Source organism: Triturus cristatus, chromosome 4_2 (assembly GCF_964204655.1).
Source record: "Triturus cristatus chromosome 4_2, aTriCri1.1, whole genome shotgun sequence".
In the NCBI taxonomy this organism is placed as follows: domain Eukaryota; kingdom Metazoa; phylum Chordata; class Amphibia; order Caudata; family Salamandridae; genus Triturus; species Triturus cristatus.
The window spans coordinates 303874596-303896545 of record NC_140586.1 but is presented as its reverse complement, the minus strand read 5'-3'; positions in this window follow the sequence as shown (position 1 = coordinate 303896545).

Below are 21950 nucleotides of genomic sequence, written 5' to 3'. Positions count from 1 at the left end.
CAGCCACCGCTGCACACCAGCGAAATGTAGCTGGGATCTACCATGCCCTGCAGATCCTCATCATGGCATTGCTGTCACAAGGCGTGGCGATGATGAATGCTGCTGCCCCCACACCATCAACATCTCTGCCCCCTGGTGTGCCATTGCCTCACAGTGCGGCAGACGTATCCACTCCGGCACCTGATGAGTCAGTGGCACACCGTGCCTCAGCCGGTACTTCAACACCCACAGGTGGCGCAAAGCACACATCCAGGGACGAGGAAGTGGTTGGGTTTGTGATCAGGAGGCACTAGCATTCATTTCCGCTACCTGGCCTGTTCCTGCTTGGTGCCGCACATGGCCCCATGACCTTCCACTGACCCCCGATACACTCCGATGCACTCACCTTGGACAGCGACATGGACTGCCATATCCTGTTTGATGACACGGTGACGTGACTGCGAACTGTACTCTTCCTCTTCCACAGTGCTTGTCATCCCCGGATGTACTCTGGCTGGCCCTCCACTGGCCCATATTGTGTAGTGTGCTTGACATTGCCCTGTATCGCTCCAGCTGCAAAACTGCACTGGATGTGCAATAAACATCCAATAACGCACTGCTGTGTTATGTCTTTCATCAATTATGTATGAATGTGTGGATCAATGTAGGGTCAGTGATTTCCTTTGCATCAATGATGCTCATCCTGTGGGATGCCAGTCAGAGGGTGCTACACTGCATATTGTGTTCCGGGTGCCTGAGACACTACAACAGGGACACACGCATCAGTCCCTTCCATGTCCGGACATGGACTGAACCACGCCCAGAGCCCACGAGTCATTGTTGCAATCCCTGCGCTGGTCCGGCGTACGGCAGGCCAGACCACTCCGCTTAAGCTCTGAGGGGGGCCCTCATTGCTACCCGCCGCAGGCGTACTCGCTGGTGGCGTGCAGGTCACTGGTCTAGTTGTCAGCATGTCACAGCCACTCCCTGAGGGCAGGTTTGCACACACACCACACCCATCCGGCACAGGTGTCACAGGCCATGTGACTCCACCAACATAAGGGACCGACGACATCACATACCCCTCTGCCGGTGGTGACAGGATGACGGATGCTCCACGGTTCTCAATCATAAAGGGCCCATGAGTTGTTGCGCACAGGGTTAGTGGCACCCGAGGCCTTGCGGCTGTCACGGGCCTACCAACACGTGGCGCTGACTGGGGTTGCACAGGGTTGGTGGCACCCAATGCTTTGAGGCCGGCACAGGCACCCCGCCACGGGACGGTGACTTTGGGTGCACTGAGGTAGGGGCACCTTAAGTGCTGAGTGGGTGTGCAGCCTGCGATGATGCCCCGTCCCGGCAGTCCGGACAGCTCAGGTGTTATGTGCCCTGTTGGACCACAGTGTAGGCCAGAGACAGCGGGCAGCGCCAGCCAACCGCCACGTGGCGTCACTTCTGGGATCCCAGAGTTAGTGGCACCTATTGGGCTGAGCAGGTGTGCAGCCTGCGATGAGGCCGGGTGCACTGGTATGTCCTCTGCCATAGAGTAATCAAGATCCAGCACCAAACGTGAGACCTGGTGGCCTGCGGAGCGGGGCAGCATGAAGTGGAGGGTGCCATGTCCGTGGGCCCCGGGCTTGTGGCTTGCAGCGGCATGTGGTGGGACCTCCTGTCTGCACGCCGGTAGCGGAAGGTGAGTAGTGATGCCTGGGTGTGCATGGGCAGGCATGCTCCGATGGGCGGCGGGAGGGACTAGGGTGCCTCTGCCTGGGTGTGCATGGGCGGAGAGGCGATTTTGTCTTGTGCAGTTGTGTGTACTGTGCCAATCATATATCTGGACTCTGTTTCAGATGACGGGTCTGTCTCAGATGTGTGACCTGGTGAACTGCAATACATACCGGCAAGTGCTTGGAAACACACCGGTGGCAGCAGGTGACCAGTGTGGCCTGGGTGTGCAGGGGCGGCACTCTCTCTGTCTCTCTGTCTCTCCCCCTCTCTTCTTATCTCTCTCTCCCCCTCTCTTCTTCTCTCTTTCTCGCTCCCCCTCTCTACTTATCTCTCTCTCTCCCTCTCTTCTTCTCTCTCTCTCTGTCCCCCTCTCTTCTTATCTCTCTCTCCCCCTCTCTTCTTCTCTCTCTCTCTCTCTCCCCCTCTTCTTATCTCTCTCTCCCCCTCTCTTCTTCTCTCTCTCTCTCTCCCCCCTCTCTTCTTATCTCTCTCCCCCGCTCTTCTTATCTCTCTCTCTCTCTCCCCTCTCTTCTTCTCTCTCTCTCTCTCCACTCTCTTCTTCTCTCTCTCTCTCCCCCTCTTCTTATCTCTCTCTCCCCCTCTCTTCTTCTCTCTCTCTCTCTCCTCCTCTCTTCTTCTCTCTCCCCTTTGCTCTCTTTCTGTCCTTTGATGTGCGCAGGACACACCTTCTCATCATGATTTATGTCTTGCAGGTTGTGACCTACGGATTGTCCCAAGAGTAGCCGCCATGTGTCTTCATTTCAGTTCAGTGTTCATATTAATAAAGTTTCATTTATTGCTTTGAAAGTGAATGTGTGATGCTCAGTTTTGTGACGACACATGCATGTCACCAGTTGTGATTGTGCGACATCATGCGGATTATTTTGTACATGTTTAGGTGTAGCTGATGTGGCATGTCTTTGGTCGAGGGGGGTTGCCGGGGAGGGGGGGTCCTGGGGGTGGCAGCGGCAGGTGTTGTTGCCCTTTTGGCCCTCCGGGCTGGATGTTCAGTTGCCCGAGTGCATCTGTTGTTCTTCAGGTGTGGCTGTGGGCTGGGATCCCTTTTGTGGTGCAGGCTGCCGTCCGACTTTGCACCAGGTCAGAGCAGGTGTTATTTTCCTGCTGCTAACGTGCCTTATCACCTGTTTTGTGTTCTTATCGCAGATCTGGCTGGTCGTTGTGAATGTTGTGTAGTGGTGTTGTAGTGGATTTTGGCACGGGAACGCCTACTCTGCATCTCATTAGCGATAGTTGCGGGGGTCATCTGTGGCGATGTTTTTTGCGGCTGCTATCACGGGTAAACTGGTGCTGTGGGATGTTAACACCAGCTTGTGATTGGGGCGATAAGTTTGTCGCAACTTTGGCTGCGATAAATTCCGTTAACTCGGCGATAGATCCTTGTGAATATGCCCCCAAATCTTCAATTTATTAATTATAAAATTCTTAAAATACAGATACCTTTAAAATAATCGTATCAATTAATTTTCAAATTAATATGTTAATATTTGATAGTATAAATTAATAACACAAATAAAAATAATTTTGAGATACAAATGGGATATTACTCCCACATATTAATATTAAACACAATTTCATAGATTGGTTCTTAAAAATTCAAAAAAATAATAACATATATACAATTTATAAATCCATTACATATAATATTTTGAAAATAAGTTATCATTTATAACATTTTAAAACACATAACAGAAAAATCAATTAAGAAAAGAAAAGAATAGAAAAATAATAGAAAGAAACAAAATAAATGAAAAAAAATACTTTTAAATTAAATACGCTGTAAATATCCCAAAAAATAGAGGATTAATTAACATGTAGTAACTAAACTCCAATACAAAAACGTAAAGAAAAGAAACTGATACTGCACTAGTCAAATTACAATCATCAGGGATAAAGAATACCTTTGTTGCGGAAAGTAGGGGGCGGTCAGATTTACTAGTCTAACTTCAGTCGAACAAATGTTGGCGAAGGTTCATACCTTAGACGAGGGAGAGGGTCGGATTAGTGTTCTAACTTCAGTATTATTTCTGGACGTGCAATGTGCTTTCCTACTGTTAACACAAACACTCAGCTTCTTATTTATGTTGCTATCACCCTTTCTGCCGTCTCAATTGACACTTTAGTTACTTACACCCACAATTGTATATCTCTATGATCCTCTACCTTTCAAAACTCCACTCCACACCGCTCCAGTCAAAAAAAGAAGGGTTGGGAAAGCAAAAGAGGAGCTGGGAACACACAGGAGGCAGGTATATGAGGGGTGAAGCAGCACAGGAGGGAGAGAGTAAGTAAACATGTGCAGTACCATGGAGTACTGAAAGGAAAAAACAACTGTAGGTCCCTGAATGTGAGCAGTGGAAGGCTCCAAGTAACCCAATCAAAAGGATAGCAAAAACATTGCGCGAAGGGACAAACACAAGAAGAAGGAAAGTTAGTGAATAAAAGCTAATCAAACGAAGTTGACAAGGAAAAAAACAGTGATAAGCAATAGGCTGGGCCAAAGCCCACTGTGAAGTATTGATATTTTCAACAATAGGTCTTCAACAACAGACAGCTAAAAGGCAGAAGGAAGAATAATTGAATTGGTTATTCGCTTGAGACCAGAACTGTGGTTAACGAGCAGTACTTACAAGGTGTAAAGAATGTATTAATTGGAAGTCGATGCTCCATTACCACAAGTAAGGAGGGAAAAAGACAATTCTTATAACATTAATAGACTTGATGATGCCATTGTACTTGAGTGATATGGTTATCATCACAGGTGATTTTTTGTTGTGCGCAAACTTAGTCACATAGGCAGTAAGTGCTTCCCATAATAAGTACAACAATTACAGCAAATGGTACATTAGAAGTAGTGTCAAGGATGAGGTATGAGTCAGTTATTGTGGGGGATGTATTCTGAAGAGTCTTCAAATCATTTCTAAAAGATAATAGATCCTAGTTTCATCTGATGTATCTTGGGCAATCATTTCATCATCTGATCTGGGGCAGATCAAGCGAGGGCTTTGCTTAGAGTCTTGTTTCATTTTAGGTTTTCGAGATTTCAAGTAACAGGTGAGTTTGCCCTCCTTGTGTTCCTTTTACCCATTTTGTTGTGAAGTTTGTCCTTATGGTAGTGCATAAACTGAAATCAAGGGCAATGTGTGTTATCAACTTTAAACAATAAGGTTTGTCTTTTTACTATGTGCATTTCTTCACACCACTTATTTTTTGGCTTCTGCAGAAATTTTAATTTTGTTATCCTGAGTGGTAAACTTTGGATCCTCGTCGGTAAGGTATCAATATCTGTCTATTTGTTGAGGAACAAGATCACTAACTTGCAAACATCATGAATAGAACATTAAGGGTGCCAATAATCACGACCAAAGATTGAATGTACTAAATGTCAACTTTTCTCTAAAGGAATTTTTGAATCCATGTTGTTCAACTAGAAGATTTCCAAAAGCTAATGCTCAGCAAGTCATCCATTACCATTCAGCAGGTTTGAAATAATCAAAAAGGTTGGCCAATCACAGTTCATTTCCTAAAATGAGTTACTTAAAAGTGAAAATCTTCGAGAACTGTCTGAAAGTTACATTACATTATTGGGATAGTTGTTGACACGTACTTCATTAAAAAGAGTAAAGTATAACTCGCTCATGCTTTCAGACAAAGGATATTTTTTTGATTAAAAAATCCTAACACCAAAAAAAGAGGAACTATCAAAATATTTATTAAGGGAGTTTTGTCCAAGTGGTAAGCCAAAAGCAAAGATATTCATTTACGGATAAAGGGTCATGCATGAGGGAAGTGATAAAAGAAAGTAATCAAAGGGCTCTCGCAAATTAGCAACGTTCAGTACAAATAATACAAAGATTCAGAATGATGCCCCTATCAGTCTCCATAGCTGTGAGGTGAACATTAAGCAATTCAATCTAAGGCCACAAAAGTGCTGCTTAAAATAGAGTGGGAATCAATGAATTTCCAAGGGTCCAAAAAAGTGAAGAAAACTTTAATAAACCAATCCAAGGTTTACGAAGTCTCTGGTCCAAATCGCTACTTGTTGGGAGCCTATAAGGCGCAACTACATTTCTGTGAAAGAATGGACCCTCACTTCCTGAAGAAAAGCTTTAAGGGGAAACATTTGAAGTCATAACAAGACTCCTTGCTATGTCTCATTTTCAAGGAAGCTTGTTTGATTCAAAAGACACCTAAAACCCTTCACTCATTTAGACTGTAATAGAAAATTGTGTTCCAATGTCATAGCAAATACAATACAGGTAGGTGAAAAAAGGAAATAACAAGCCAACAAACCTGAAGCAGGGACCGTGCAGGGGACTTACTCTCAGGGAGGGAAGAGAGACCTTGAGTCAAAAGGCCAAGGGATACACTCCCTCTCATTTTCCTTGTAGTTTTCATTATATGGGTCTCCATGACACTCTTCTACTGATGAATTAACTCTTTATAGTGTGTGACTACAGGGACATGCTATACTCTCATCCCATGTGGCTTGTTAGGGTCCCCAGTAGGATAAGTCCCTTGGTTTGAGGGAGATCGCATAGATTTTTAGAATGCGTCACATCTACCACTAAGCATGGTATGCTGCATGGTTCTTTAGGTATGAAATGAAGAACGCCCATCGTGTGGCACAAGTAGCATTCACAGAACGAATTATGGGGCCCATTACGATGGCGTAACGATTGCCACCGCCGAGCCGGTGGTGGCGACCGTTACGCCATCCTAATGTGAAATATAACGTGGCGGGGGTATCACGGCGGACGCAAAGTCCGTCAGCCGCTTTTCCGCCGGTCTGCAATTGTTCCATTTGCCGGCCGGGCGGCTGTGGGCCACTAATATAGTGGCAGTGCCTAGCAGGCGCCACCAGCCATATTAGGATGTGTGTGGTGAAAGGCCTTTCATTGCGGCGACTGGCGGTATTTGGCTTTAGGGGCCTGTTGCGGGCCACCGAGGGATTATGGGCGGGGGGTGAACTTGGGGGGTACCCATGGTACCCCCCTGCAGTTCTCTGCACCAAGTGGCAGGCACCGCGTGGTGCCTGCCACGTGGTGCAGGGAAATGCCAAGCATGCGTTTTTGACATCGCGGCAGGTGCTGCTGTAAGCAGCACCCACCGCAATGATAAAATGCGGAATGCGACCGCCAGGGTGGCAGTCGCATGTCTGGCGGCCAGTCCCAACACCGCGAGGATGGCGGACACCCTCTATCCTAATAGGCCACTATGTGCTGAAATCCTGAGAATAGAAGGAACAGGAAGGATTGGGATGCGGCTTGGTGAGTAGGGCTGTGGATCGTGTTGGGTGGGTGCGTTGGGTAGTTTTTAGTACTAGGGGCCAGTTTTAGGGTTCAGGGCGGGGGCGCTAGGGTGTATTTAGGGCAGGGGTCGGGTTGATTTTAGGGCCAGGGTCCAGGTTTTAGAGCTCAGGGAGGTGGGGTCGGGTAGTTTTTAGGGCTGGGGGGGGATTTAGGGCTCTTGGTGGGGGGGGGGTTGTTTTTAGAGCTGGAGTTGGGATCATTTTTAGGGCTGAGGCCAGTTTCAGGGTTCAGGGCGGGGGGCCTGGGTGTTTTTAGGACTGGGGTCGGGGTCAGTTTCAGGGCTAGGGGCTGGGGTTTAGGGCTCACAGTGGGGGGGGGGCGGTATGTAATCTTTACAATGCACATGCCTTTACCAATCCTGCCTTTATAGTGAAATTCGTTGTAAAGGCATGCGTGATAAAGACGTGGTCGTGGTAAAGACTGCGTTCTTAAGACATGTGATATAATCGGATGTGTGGTTCTGCCATGCAACTGACCAGGAGGTCTTCCAATACGTTGGGGCGGAAGGCGAGGCTATTTCTTGGCAAAGGCCCCTGCATCTGTTATGGTACCATCTTCCCATCATGCTGGTGCGGGAAAACTCTTCTAAGCAGTGGTCAGCGGAGGCTTTGTCGAACTCTGCGCTGGCAAAACTCCGCCACCTCCACCGGTGGAGCGCAGTTTGCTGCCCACCCTTACTAATGATGCACTTTTTTAACTCACCTACCTGGTAAAAAAAAAATGATGAAGGGATGTTGTTGAATATTTGGAAAGCACAATGATTTCACTATGAAGGAGTTGAAGAATTGTTTTCAATTCTCAATTGCTTTGTGTTTTACCTCCAGGTTATTTATGAGCAAAAAAGCCAGGCATTCATATTCCTCTTCCCCATGTGTAAAAAAGAATAATTTAATAAAGTGGCTTGAAAGATGACAAAAGCTGCACAATGTTTAAATAGATCGCTGCCCACCTCATTTAATCTTTGCTTTGCACTTACCATCTTGAGACCTAGTTTGAGCGAGGAGAGCATGCAATTGCCAAAAATATTGATGGAAATTAAAATGAAGTATGGCTGTTTTGTGGCACCTCTACTCTTTCTTTTGAGCATGACAGACTTAGTAGTAGTTTGACTAAAGTTAATTTGTGTGCACATAACTTAGTTGGTGTCGACGTACCTTTGATTCTGAATGCAGGTGGCATGGTCTTCATGGATAGAATCCATATGGGCTTATAGCAACAGTTCACTATTTTTAAGACCTACAATAAGCTAAACCTTTTATTTCAAATGCACAAAAACAAAGCAAAAGTATTTGCTGCTGACAAGAAAAAGCAGATTTATAGTGGCTTTTTTTAATGAGTGGTTGGAACTAACCAACATCTATATATGTATGTAATTACGGATGAGATTTATGGTGAGTTGTTTGTGGAAGACACAAGTGGAACAGCTAGAAAAATAAATTAATTTCAATGAGTGTTGCCTTAAAAGGGTTTAATCAACTGTAAGAGAGATTGACACTGGTAACTTTATTAAGAGCATACTATTCACGTATAACTGCTATATAACCAGTCATCCTCAATTTTGTTTTCCTCAAACATCTTTTTATTGTGTGAAATCACACACACGTATTAGCTTTTACATATCATGACCGTTCCTAAGTGCTGTAGCAATGCATTAAGAGTAACACAGTTGCTCATCAGTCAGGAAATACTGTACGTAATACTCGGTATCCCAAGTTTATACCTGCGTGATAATGAACAATATACCATAGGAATCTCCCCAAAGCTCCCACTCCCCACTCACACAGTCCTCCCAACCAAGAAACCAACCAACCAGTCAACCAAGAAAATGTGGGGTGTATACTGGATGGTAATAAGTAGTTAAAAGTGTTGCATAATTGTGAGTCAGTGTTATTGTAAATACAGTTTATTGGTGGGATGGTTTTGGAGGCCTAAGTCAGGACCTAGAACTGAAAGAGATGCAGAGCCCTTGAATTTGGGGGACATACCGTCAGTGGGAGGCCCGGGGAAAGATATGACACCAATAGTCCCCAACTGCGTTCAAAATTCTTTTACCTATCTCTCAAGATATCTGCCATCCTCTCCATTGTGAGGGCTCTTCAGAGGCGGGTGTGCCAGTGAGTCCGTGCGGGTGCGTCTTTTTTCCTCCATGCGGCATCAGTTGCCATTTTTGCCTGCCCCAGGGATGCCCACATAATTCCCTGATCCCCCCTCATCTGATATTTCAGACAGGAATTTCTAAGGCCCAGTAGAGTAAACTCTGGTGTTACTGGGACAGGGTATCCTAATATATCTTTTATTTCTGCCAAAAAGGACAAATCATCGGGCAGTCCCACCAAATGTGGCGAAAGTCCCCCCATATGCCACAACCCCTCCAACATGGATCAGAGGCCAATGGGAAGATTTTTTAAATTTTCGTAGGGTAGAAATACCAATCATAAAGTACCTTGTAGTGTGCTTCCCTCAAACCTATGGAATGGTTATTCTTGGCAATATCTCTTCAGAGGCGCCTCCGCTGTTCCTCAGCGATCTCCCTCCCTATTGTATGTTCCCAGAAGCCCATGTGTTGAGGCCGTGGGGAGTGCAACGTAGAGAGCAACAGTGCGAATAAGAAGAAAATCACCCCCTTCAAGGATACCATCCTCTGCACAAAGTTTTCTATGGGTGTAAGTTCCCGTGTAGCTGCTTCTTTGACCCCGGGGTATAGCGCCCAGTGTTTAAGCTGGAGTTAATGAAAATACTCAGAGTAGGGGAGGCGAAAGTTGCGCTGGCAATGCTTGATAGTCAGTATATCATAATTATGAAAAAGATCGGACAATGTCAGACAGCCACCCTCCCACCAGGCACATAAGGGATCCTGCCGGACCACTGGGGGGAATTCTAGGTTGAACTGGATCAGGGTATACAGGTAGGGTAATGTCGTCCACCTGGCTGCCCCTGTGACAGCATCCCACACCCTGAGCGTAGTCTGGGTGGGAGTGCGCAGACATGTGTTCCGGGGTCTGTACTTGGCTTCCAGAGCATATCCCAGATCATCCTGCCAACTATTGCCCTGTACATGTGCAGCCAATGTTGATCTGATTCTCTCATTGACCACTCTGCTATCACCCTCAATTGTGCTGCCTTTTAGTAGAGATCAAAGTCAGTCAGGGCCACACCCCCCTAAATCATCTTAAGAGGGTGAAGGACAACTGCGCCCTCCCAGTCTGCCATATAAAGCTGGTTGTTAGAGAGCGTAATTGAGGTATAACTTCACGCTCTAGGTTTATGGGGAGGGCCTGGAACAAGTACAGTATTTTCGGGAGGACCATCATTTTAAGTGCATGGATATACAAGGGCTTCCACCGTTTAAGGTCATGTTGCAGCTGGAGCAAAAGGGGGTGGTAATTCACACTATAAAGCTCCTTCAGGTTGGCTGTGATCTTTATATCCAGATAGGTAAGACTGTGTCTAGCCCACTGTAATGGGAAAGTACTGGCCAGAAATATCATTTCCCCCTCTGGGAGAGTGAGATTTAAAATACAGGATTTGGACAGGTTGCCACGGAAGCTCGCCAACCCCTCAAATGTTCAGAGCTCTTTCTGGAGAGCTATTAGGGAGGTTTGGTGTGATGAAAGCATCGGCATAATGTCATCAGCAAATAATTATATCTTATGTTCATCAGAGCCGAACCAGATCCCTTGTATCTCCGGTTGCACTCAAATCCTGGCTGTTAGGGGCTCAATGCTTAGAGCGAACAATAATGGAGACAATGGACACCCCTGTCTCGTCCCCCTACCCAGGGGAAACGGAGTAGAACTAACCCTGTTAAATACACCCTTGATCGAGGTTGGATATAATTAGCTCTAATCATTTCAATAAAAGCCTCACAGAACCTGAAACGCTGTATCGTATGAAAGAGAAAGGGGCAGTCCACTCTGTCAAATGCTTTTTCCGTGTCTAACCCCAGCAATATGGCTGGGACTCGGTGTCTCAACACCTTTTCAATCAGGTGAAGTACTCAGCATACGTTATCGTGGGTTTGTCTGCCTTTTATGAAGCCCTATTGGTCGGGGTGAATGAGCTCTGGCATCATGTCTTCTAGTCTGGTTGCCAAGATTTTTTAATACAGTTTTGCATCTAAATTTAGCAATGCTATCAGCCGATACAAGGAACAGAGTTACAAATTCTTCACTGCTTTTGCTGGCTGCACTTCTTTGTCAGTTATGAGTGCTCCCAAGAGAGCATTCTGCTTAGACATAAACTGTGGGAGATCGACCGAGTCAAGGTATGCTGTTTGGACTGCGCTGTCTCCTTTGTCAGCTCGATACAGCTTGTCGTAAAATGCCCCAAATAACCTGGCTTTACCCTCATCGAGTGTTCGATATTTTCACCCGTATCACCGATGCCCCCTACGTATTCCTTTGCTCTTTTCTCCCTGAGTTGCCTCACTAAATGCACCTCAACTTTATTCCCATGCTCATAGGAAAGTCAACGAAGACATAGAAGTGTGAGTTCTGCTCTGTTGGTGTAAATTGCACTCATTTTCTCTTTCAGCACAGTCAGTTTACGTTGAAGAGTGCATGTGGGTGTTTGCTTGTCTAACCGTTTCACCTCCTTGAGCTCTACCTCCAAGGCTATCCGCTCCCTCGCCCTTTGCTTGGTCAAGGCAGAATTGAGTTCCAGACATCTACCTCTCAAGTCCCCTTTGAAGGAGCCCAGTTATTTGAGGGGAAGTTATCTTGTGGACTATAAATTTGAAAGTATTCCTTGATTGCTTCTCGCAACTCATCACGGAAGCAGGCGCGGTGCGTCCATTGAGGCGTTGGGGCGTAGCCCCCCCGCCCGCAGCTCCCTCAGCATCTTTGAACTTAAGTAAACTGAATCAGTTTACTTAAGTTTAAAGTCGCCGAAGGAGAACTGACAATCATGTCAGTCAGCATGACGTCGGACCGCCCACCCCCTTCAGAGTCTGAAGGGGGTGGGCGGTCCAGCGTCATGTTGACTGACATGATTGTCAGATGGACCAGGCAGGGGCAACAGGCAGCAGCACAAGTGCGCATGAGTGGGGAAGGTGAGCGAATTTTCACGCCATGCTCAGTCATGTGCACTAGTGTCTGTTCTGGCTGGCGCATGCCCATTAGGAGAGCGAGGGTTGAGCAAAGGCTCATACCTCGGTCTCCTAATGGGCAGGCGGGCGAGCAGTAACCGTGCCCTAAGCCAATCCTGGCGCTGCTGGCAGCGTCAGGATTAGCTGAGAGGGGCTGTAGGCACTAACGGACCCGAGGCGGCGCAGACGGCGGACCTGCTCTCAGGTAGGATTTTTATTTATTTATTTCAAAACTCCCCCCTCCGGCCGCCACCCCTGCGCGACCCCCCCCCCCACGAGCAGCAACTGCTTTGTTCTTGGAAATGGTTAGTCAATGAGAACGAGTTTCAGTTGGATGTTGTCGTGTTCCCATTATGTGCCCGGAGAGATATCACGGCTGTCTCAGCTAGAGCTCAGAATGAGATTCTCGGCCTTAACATATGTATGAAAGTCTAGTTGGATAGGTTGTGAATCTACCTGGAATTGAATCTATCAGGAAGAAGCATGATGAAAAAATTAACAGAAGCGAAGTGCAATTTCTTTTTGCTCCATCTTCCTCTTCTCAGGTCACTCAAGCCTGAGGCGGACCTCTTTCTCGCCATTGCCAAATGTAGATACTCATCCTAACTTGAACTCACACTTCCTTTTACTCTTCCACTCTTGAGCTATTTATTACTGTTTACATTACACCTTCAATCTCCTCTATTGCTCTCGTCTTTTCCTCATTTTAACAGATCAACAATACTTGCTTCACTATGGTTCTCATGTGAGATTTCTTTCTTCACTCCTCAGTTGATGTACAGTATGCTTTAAACACATGTATATATAGGGACTTCTTCATTAGCTTCCAGTTCTCCTGCCCAAGAAGTACTTTATATTGCCCAAGTAATGTGGTTGCGCCCTGAGTTGGATGATCGGTACTCGCTTTCTTGTGGCTTGACAGCTGCCTTGTTCAGTACATTTGCTAGTAGATTAATTCTCCCTCTATGCTAGAAATATTCTCTTACAATGGTAATCATTATCGAGTACTTCCAGGTCACACCGAAGCCACTTCATGTTAATTCCTGTCACCAACTTTACCTTCTAGTCCATTGTCCTATCCTCCAGTATAGCTGCAAGAGAGAGCTTCCGGGTCTAGGGTCAAGTTAATTTGGTGGTTGACAGCTCAGTGTGCTTCCTGAGCCAGTATCGCCAATAAAGGAGTCTGTCTGTCCTCATGCGTCCCCTCAGTGGGTCTGCCCATCTTCATGATGGTGAATGGAGTGATACACCCCAGTCCTGCTGCCGGGGTAGTTGTCAGGAAAAGAACAATCGGTACATTCAAGGCGGTCAGGGTAGAAGTGGACATACAGATGTCACAATGCGTTTTTGACTTTCAGCCGCACTATCTAAAATCCACAATGTAGGATCAGGGGCCTCCACATGTCCCTGGTGAGGATTGCCGGCATGGGGCATAACCCGGGTTGATGGACTCTCCTCGGGGGACTGTTCCTACTTCTGTTCCACCTCTCAAACTAGGCTTTACTGTGCTTAATGTGGGTCAGACATTATACTTCCAACCTGCTTTTTGTGATAAGCTTAGACATGTACTTGTGCACAAGGCATGAGGGTTTTCACGCCAATACAAAATGACAGTGTTAGTGTGGTGACTACGACCATAAAATCTGGATAAGTCAGGGAAGACCCAGTTACTATCAGGGGCAGCAGTTAGGGAAAGGGGTGGGGGAATTACACAAAAAGAAGAAAGAAAAGAAAAGCTCACTTGCCTGCTGGTCGCCGCTTGTCCTCTGTAGTCTCCAGGAACCATATAAGCTCCCAGACTCCCCTAAACAATCACGATGCTGCTGTCACCAGCATAACAGCAGCATCGTGATTGGTCTGAACGCCCTGGTTCGTCGCTCAGACAGAGAGTGGGAGCCTGTGCAGCTTTTCCATCCGGGCTTTTAAGATGCGTCATCTCCCGGGTCAGCTCCGCCCTTCAGCCCTTTGCATAATATAAGCTAAAGCTCATCTGCAGGGGTTTTAGCTTTTAGGGCTTGAGTTTCCAGAGAAGAAGACGCGCACTATCAGGCCTTGGATAAAGTAAGATGGAGCTTAGATTTCCATCATGTAAAATATAGCTCTGCTGACTGGGGGCGAGGCTTCTCAGCACTGTGGGGCATATTATCAAGAAACAGCGTTAAAATTATCGCCACTTTAGCAGCAGAAAACTGCTGCTAAAGCGGCGATAATGGGCTTGATAATATGCCCTTGAGAATTCCAATAGAAGCCCATGTTCTGGTGTCAACATGGGCTTCTATGGGAATTCACAAGGGAATATTAGCCGCTTTAACGGCAGTTTTCTGCCGCTAAAGCCGCGATAATGTTAACGCCGTGCTTGATAATATGCCCCTCTGTTTCTGCAGGGATAGCTTTGTTATTTAAAATCTTACCCTTAAGATTTAGGAGCTGCTGTCCGAGGCTCAGGCCCTCAAGAATCGTGTAGACCAGTATCTAAAGCTTTTATCATTTGTAACCAGGTGTGTTGACTGGTGAGTTGTATTATGCCTTATGCATGTGTACGTTTTACTTTTTTAATAAACTTGCAAAAATAAATACTAGCTACAGTTTGTTTTTCGCCTTGAACAAAAAATAGATGCAAAATACAGATAAAGTAGTAAAAAATAAATGTAAATGTTAAAAAATAAACACCATAAAAACTAGCGCATTAAAATCCTTTAGGAAATTTGCTAAAACTCACCACTTACACAAAAAAGTATGCACTAACCAGGCCCTTGCAATTTGCATGCAGACTTTATTTTTAAACCATAATTGTTTTTATTTTTCACCTGATCAGGACAAAATCAGTGTGAGGAGACGGTAGTGCAGCATCGCTCGGACGTTGACCCAGGGAGGAGGAGAGGAGGATTTCCTCACTCGGACGTCATTGTGAGGTTGCAGTAAACACTAGTTTGTAAGGACACGAGCTCTAGTTTATTTCCAGCTCCGCTCAAAGCACTTGAGATTCATATCAACCCACGTTTAGACCAAAACATTTCACAATGTTGACCAAGGACCTTGGACGCCCTGCTTTTGTTGATGATCGATTTCTAGAACAGGATTATAGCGCTTCCTGGCCCCTAGAACAGGATTACAGCGCTTCCCACCCCCGAGTCTGTACCAGCGCCTCGGATGAGTAAATGCTTCAAGTACAAAGGTGAAGTCACCGATCTTAAAGTAATCGGGTCAAGACCATCTGGCATGGCCAGGAGTCGGGGAGGTTTTGTTTTCCTGTTAACATGAAAAGGAAAGGTTGCCAGGGAAGAAAGTATTGAAAGCGCCGGAGGCACATAACAGGTTAATATTGAAAATAGTCACTTTTGAGTATTAGTTATTCATAAAAATCAATTTGAAGACGTCCGCAGTATAGTGTCATGAATGTATGTGAGTTAGTAGGTATAGCATGAGGCGCGGCACCACGCTGTTCAGGGCAGGGCTGCACTTAACAAACCGTTAACACATTAAAAATGCGTCCCTGCATAACCCTTGCCATGGTTACTTAGCCTTACGCCGAGGCAGAGACTGTACAGCTTTCTGTTTGTTTCTGTACTTCAAAATTCAATGAAAAGAATTTTATAAAAAATGGGCCCTACGCTTTATCAGTTGTTTCTCATTGGCGCGGCTGGCTTGGTTGAGGTAGTAATAACCGAGTGCGTCTCGGATGCAACTTCCATGTATGTTTATACCGTTACGGGTATTTGTGTTATATGTGATACACTTGGTGACTGCGCTTACAATTGTAGCAACAAATAAAATAAATAAAATGTGTTATTCCTTCTCATATCCCTAGTTTTGGCTTTAGGGATGTGCAGAAGTGTGCAAAGTATGTTAGAAAAATACATTTTAGGGTAGCATTCAAAATTACATCCAGAACGTGCTTGCTCACATTATTATATATTCCGTTTCTGGCCTGTCCGTGCGTAACACGCGCCGGCTGCAACACCTGAAGCCATGGCATGTTGTATGACAGTCAGCCAGACATCATGGTCCACAGATTGATTTGTTTGCCTATAAAATGGAATAAAAGGGGCTCACTGTCAACAGGTCTTTTAGGGGCCTATTAGCAAGAAGTTGCGATATTTATCGCAAAACGTGCTTAGCGCGTTCATTTTTATCGCTGCCTATCGCTGGATATTTTAGCGGCCAAAACATGCTATTATCAATGTTTTTCTCCATTGTGCTAAAATATCCAGCGATAGCGGCGAAATGCATGAATATCACTGGAAATCCAGCGATATTCACGCATTAACGGCAATAGGGACTTAACCTGAAGATCCACCTCCCATTGGATAAACAGGTAAACATGTTTTTAGCAGGTGTTAGATTATAGCGATAATCGTGATTAGCGCGATTTTTTTTTGTCGCTACTCTTGCCTTGCTAATAGGCGATAGCTGTGTTAGCGACTGCTTTCAGTCGCTAACAGTTTGGGTACGCCCACTTTGCATGTCATTAGCGATAAATATCGCTGACATGCAAAGCGGGCCCCAAACTTGTCGCTATCGCCTAAAAGCTGTCGCTAACTGCTGTTAGCGACAGCTTGCTAATAGGGCGATAGAAATATCACCGCTTTAGTGGCAAAAAGTGCCGCTAAAGCGGCGATATTGCCCTTGCTAATATGCCCCTTAGTGCGGTCATCCATCATAGGAATAATTATTTGTAAAGCCATGTTGTCAGCATTGTGTTGTAACACAGTCGTTGTCAGTATTATAATCGTGTGCTGCTGCTGTAAAGGAGACCAATCATGCTTACATTGCAGCATTCACCTTCTGCATTTTTATATGTGTATCTCTAGTCAGTGCTGCCGGTAAATTCGCTGCAAGGCCCCCTCCACACTTTCCGCTTCCCTCCGGTGCCCCTTCTGAATCTAATTGCTTCAACTTCCTGCTCCTGGTTGTACCAGTGAGTGAGTATCATTTCAGTCCGTGCAGCTAAGTGAATAGCAGGCTGCACGGTTCACTTGCTCAAGGTGCACTTTCACTGAGACAATAAAAGTGCATCTTCAAGAGTGCTAACAAGACAACTTCCGGTCTCTTCAGACATTATTTAATATCAGTAAGTTTTAGACTTGTTTATAATCTTGTCTGTCATTTACAATAGAAGAACATGGCATATTTCTTTGCGGAGGAGTGTTTAATGTATTCCTCACTTTTACATAGTATTCAGGTTCTTAGGAGGTAGCATCAAGCCTTTTAAATGCCACGTTTGTATGTAATGTATCCCTGCCATCGATTTGGTGAGTTTGAATTCGAAATGACATCAATAGAGTCTAATTTCTTAAAGGAATCACTTAATTTATGAAGCTGTGCGGTGGATCATTAGGGGCACAGGGTGGTGGTTCTCTCTTCTGAGATAGGTTTGCAAGTATGGCGTTAGATGCACCTTGAAATGCATCAAGTCACAACATATAAGTAAAATAGCTTGCTCCTTCATGTGCGCACACTAGAAAGGTGGCTGCTAGATGTCGCTCTCTAGAACACGTTTGTCAGGGCAGCAAAAACCTTAGGACTGCTGACTGTCAGGTCTCATAGATCAGCTGTGGTGTCTGCGCCTCACTTCAGTTTCTTGTCTGGGCTGGCCTGTTGCTGATGGATGATGTTGTAGGGCCAACCTAGCCCTGTCTCCTTGTATTCGACTCTGAGCTGCCCTCTCACTCTGGTGTGTCTTCTTCTCAAGGAGAGGTCCTTAAAACACTGTTTCGTGCTTCAGAGACAGTTGCACACGTTTTTGGGTCTTCCTTTTTTCATCTCCGTACCTTTCTCCTACATTCATTCCTTCTCTTGTTGCCCCTGGCTCCCTCTCACTGACTCTGTCTCTCTATCACTTTATTTGCACTCTCTCCTACTCCTTTCTGGTCTTCCCTTTCTCTGCCACACTACTCCTTCTTCTTTATCTCTATTTTCTTCAGTCTCCCCATCTCTCTCGCTCTCTCTCTCTATTGTCCTCTCTCGTCTGTCTGTCCCTACTGACTCACTTTCTCCTTTTCTCTTCCCTCCTTTCTCCACTTTTCTTCCTTTGCGCTTCCTTTCTCCCCCTCTCTTTCTCTTGCCTCTTGCCTTCTCTCCCTCCTAGTGCCTGTGATAGGAAAGGCAGTCTCCACTAATGTCCCCAATGCCTGCACTCTGGTGGTGGGGTGCCCCACTCCTGATACCCATTATTGGCAGCCCGTGGCACTGCCAGGTGCATGAGGATCCCATTTAATAAGAGTGATTTCAAATCCCTTAAAAGTTCCCAGCTAATGCACTTGGATCAGGGAAACAGGTCTTGAGCCGGAAAAAGTCTGACTTATTAGACATTATCCTCCCGGCAACCACTGCCAGCCCCTGCCAAGGTCCTCTCCTGTCAGAAAGTGGACGAGAAATAACTGCTAGTGCTTCTCTGCCTTTTGGCTAAGATCAAGTGCGTGTGTGTACTGCTAGTGCCTAGAGGGCCCTCTCCTGCCAGAGAGAGAGCAAAGATAGGATAGTGGAACTGGGTGTATTGCCAGTAGATTTGATGACGGTCCTGGGAGTCTGATAGGACAGTGAAGCTGGGGCAGTGTCTGTAGACTTACATGCAGGCCTGGAAGTATGAAAGGATAGTGGAGCTGGGGCAGTGATGTTAGACTTACTGGCAGGCCTGGGAGTGCTAAAGGGTGTGCAGGAGTCTGTAAGGACAGCTGAGCTGGAGCAGTGCCAGCAGATTTATTGACAGGCTTGTGAGTCTGAAAAGACACTATGACCATTGCTTTATTAACCTTCTTGCTTTTGCAAATATGCTTTAAAATGCATAATTTGCCCACTCTTTTATCAAAATTTTCTCGGGGGGAGAACCCCCAAACCCTCCCTATGACATTGGAGCTCACTCGCTACGCTCGCCCGCTACGCTCGCTTGCCACCGCGCACTCACCACAAACTTTGTGCCTCACCACTTTCAAATGTCACCAGCCGCCCCTGCACGGAAGTGTTGGTCGCAAGTTAGGTAAGCGGGAAATAAACCACCTCAAGAACTTGGGTGCATGAGCCCCAAACGCAAAACAAGCAGATACCAGAGTGTGGCCCGAGATTATGATGGGGTGGACTTTCACATCTCATAAGTCCCCTAAGAGACCATGACTGAGAAAAACATAATCTAGGCATGAGCACGTCTTAAGTACTTTGGAGAAGCTGGTAGTGGGGGCCCGGTGTGGGTGGGTACTATCAAGGCCAGAGTGCCTTGTAAGATTACAATGAGTACAATGTGGCACTCTGCAAACCCTCCACCATGGCTAACAAAGTAAAGACAAAGGCGAGTTGATTGGCGTTTGGTAGATAAGCAGATACAAATGTGCATAGGTTTCCCCTTAGTCTACCCTTTACCATGACTATCCTCCCTTCTTTATCCATCTTGACTCCCTCCAGTTTATTTTATCACAAAACTAGAGGCTACTACTCTGTTTACTTTTTCACCTTTAATTAGAACAGAAGCTAAGAAAAGAACAAGTACATTTACCATGTTTCTATGGAAAGAAACAACCAATGAAAACAAAAAAGTAGTAGGCCAATCAGCATTAAGGAAGCTTATGAGTGCTATTGGGTGGGAGTAACAAGGCCTTTTATCTTGCTGCTTACAGTCAAGAAAAGCACTTTCTCTCATATTAATTGTTTGTAATTGTCTATTCTGTAATGTTTTTAATTAACAGAATCCTGTTTCAAGCTTATTACCCCTAATGTATATTTCTTCAGTTGTCTTGACCGTGACCTTGTGCTTATTATGCAGCCCTTTTCATTCCTAACCATCCACTACTCCCTCACCTTAATTCTGTCAGCAGGCTCTGAACACCAGCCATCTTGACTTTTCCATAGTTAGACCTCCACTTTCCTAGAGCTTGTGCTGGACACTGAGTGCTCTTCTGTCCGCTTTCCCTGGCGTTTCCTTTCTCTTGTGGGGGCGCATCCCTTTCGATGCAGCACTAAGGTGGGCAGTCTTCAGATGCCACCTCATCCTCTTAAAGGTGGAATCTCCTGGCTTTGTGAACAACTATGGGTTTTGGTAGAGGGAGTTAGCTCTTTATTGGCAATTGTTTTTTTCGTTTTGTTTACATCATTTCATGTTCCAGCCTTTCATTTTTCAATTGGAGCATTATTTTTCATAGTCACTGCAGAAATTGCCACCATTGGTCAGAACCGCAATATAATAAACCTAAAAAGATTATAACTATTGTTTTAGATAATGCCTCGGGTAGGTCTTCTGATCTGCTTCATGTTGGTCAGAAAATGTTGTCGACCACCTCCAATTCTCAACCAGCTTCAGAGGCTCTAGTGCCTTTGACAAAGGAGTTTTATCCTCAAGGTCCTCCTGGCAGAAAAGACTCAATTGTTGATTGATGTAGTGCACCTAAGTGACATGGATCGTGACAATGATCCCTATAAAACAGATGGTGAAAATGAAATCACAAGTGATCCAGATGATTCATTCTGATTTGGACACTGGGACAAGAGGTGCAAATCTACCCACTCTGCTCAAATTGTTTATTTTAATGTCTCCAAAGTTTGAGTTTTGAATGGTGCCGGTGAGACAGTGTTCTAGTCGACCTCTAAATTTCACCCAAATGCTACAAAGAGGGCACTGCCTGACCAAATGGCATGCTATGTTTCCTGTAGGATGACACTGGATTTAGGCAAGCAATGCCAACTATTGATCCTAATAGGTTTCTCTTTTACTCAAAGTTTGGGGCAGCCCCAAAGAAAGGGGTAGATTGTGCCTGGTCGAATTGCTGGGATAGATTATTGATCATAATTGGCCCTATTACAAGAATTCTGGATAGCACCGTGAGAGCCAGGCTGGAAAGCTCGAACATCTATTCAACTACCACAACTAATTGGGCCCAGAATGCAGTATGATTACTAGGTAAAGTAAACACCTCAATGGCCCATGAAAAAAGGAAGAACATTCTATTAAAGGTAGATTCAAAGATAGAAAATATGGTGACAAAGCAAACAGATCTGTAAGCCAATTGATTGATGTATGGGAATTATTTCATAAACGAACTGAGCAAATGTGTGGCAACATTTGCTTCCTCTGATAAAGCTCAGATCTTTCTCAGACGTATCTTAGGCTCTCGTCTTTCTGGCAAGGCCTGCAGAGGACGGAACCAGTTCGCTGGATGCTCTTTTTTAAGAGGTAACTCCCAAATAGGAGGTTCCAAAAACCACAGTCAGAATTTCAAACCCCAGTTCTTTCCTCAAAGAGGCAGAGGTTACAGGAACTGCAGATCTCCTGCCACTAAGTGGCAGTCAATCTACAAGTGAGTCATTTCCTTTCAAGCCATGTTCCTATAGTAGTTGATTTATCTCTTTTTCTTCCACCATGGCTAAACATCACAACTGACCCCAGGGACATCTTAAGGATTTTAGGGGCCCTTGGCCAAACGTATTTTTGGGGCCCTGTTTGGAACAGCTTTGAATTTATGATCCAGTTTCAGCCCTCTTTGGCCAGGTTACTGCCAGTGCACAGGCACACTGCTCTAAATTCTAAATGTGTTTACATCTAATATTCAGGGATAGTGATGTGTGTTTTCAAAATTGTAACACAGCAGCAGGTCAATAATCTTACTGCAATTAATCTCTGTGACACCCTTCCATTTCTCATATGTAAAATTCTGTTTTGATCATAAAAGAAACTTTTTTTCATGGATGTTGCATGAAACATAAACACATTTGTCTGAAAAATGTCTGTAATAGACTCTAACACATTCTCCACATTAAAAATAAATCAAAGGAAAAAGCTATTTACAACAATCTGTTTGAGAATTATTTAAGGTCAGCAGGGCAAGACTCTCAAGGGGCCCCCT